We start from the raw sequence: 1,169 nt of genomic DNA on the forward strand, positions 1-1,169 counted from the left end.
ATGCATTTAATCTCTGATTCAATTTGAAAGCTATTTCTCAAGACAAGTTCTGTAATTACCTTGTCCGCTTTCATTCTGTTTATATCTTAACAGGAGCTGGCCACTACCGCGGTGCTGAAACTCTAAATCAATCGATGTCAGGCACATCGATCACCCACCACTTCATCACTGTCCCCATCACTGTGCCGGACCTAATTAAGTAGGCTACTTAAAACGGCATGAAAGACAATATGATATTCTGTTTGTTGTTGGTTATTTCCTTAAAAACTACGACTTTATTCTCGTAATATTATGACTTTAATCTCGTTATATTATGACTTTAATCTCATAATATTTCGACTTTATTCTCGTAATATTATGACTTTTTCTCAGTTATGACTTTATTCTCGAAATATTACGAGTTTTTTCTCGTAATATTTCGACTTAATTCTAGAAATCTCCGAATTTTTTTTCCTTCAATGCGGCCCTAATACTCCGTCGTAATACTATGACTTTACATGGGAAAAAAAAAAATCGACATACGATACTATTACATTTTTGTGCAAAAAAATTTGACATACTATACTATGAAGTTTTTCATCGAAAAAAAATCGACATACTATACTGTTACTTTTTTGTTGAAAAAAATAAGACTATACTATGTCTTATTTTAGGAAAAAATTGACATACTATACTATGAGGTTTTTGTGTGACAAATTTGACATACTATATCATGACTTTTTTCATGAAAATAATCGACATACCATACTATTACTTTTTTTGTGGAAAAAAAAAAAAGTGACATGCTATACTATGACTTTTTTTGTTGAAAGACAATGACATACTATACCATGACTTTATTCATGGAAAAAAATCAAATACTATACTATGACTTTTTTGTGGAAAAAAAATCAACATACTATACTATGACTTTAATCATGGGAAAAAAATCAAGATAGTATACTATGAGTTTTTGGTGGAAAATTAAATTGACATTGCTATACCGTGACTTTTTTCATGGAAAAAAAAAAATCGACAAACCATACTATGAATTTTTTTGTGGAAAAAAAATCAACATACTATGCTATGTCTTTTTATGATGAAATCATTGACATACTGTACTATGACATTTTGGTGGGGAAAAAAATTGACATTGCTATACTATGACTTTTTTCATGGAAAAAAAAATC

This window comes from Epinephelus moara, chromosome 13 (genome assembly GCF_006386435.1).
Source record: "Epinephelus moara isolate mb chromosome 13, YSFRI_EMoa_1.0, whole genome shotgun sequence".
Classification (NCBI taxonomy): domain Eukaryota; kingdom Metazoa; phylum Chordata; class Actinopteri; order Perciformes; family Serranidae; genus Epinephelus; species Epinephelus moara.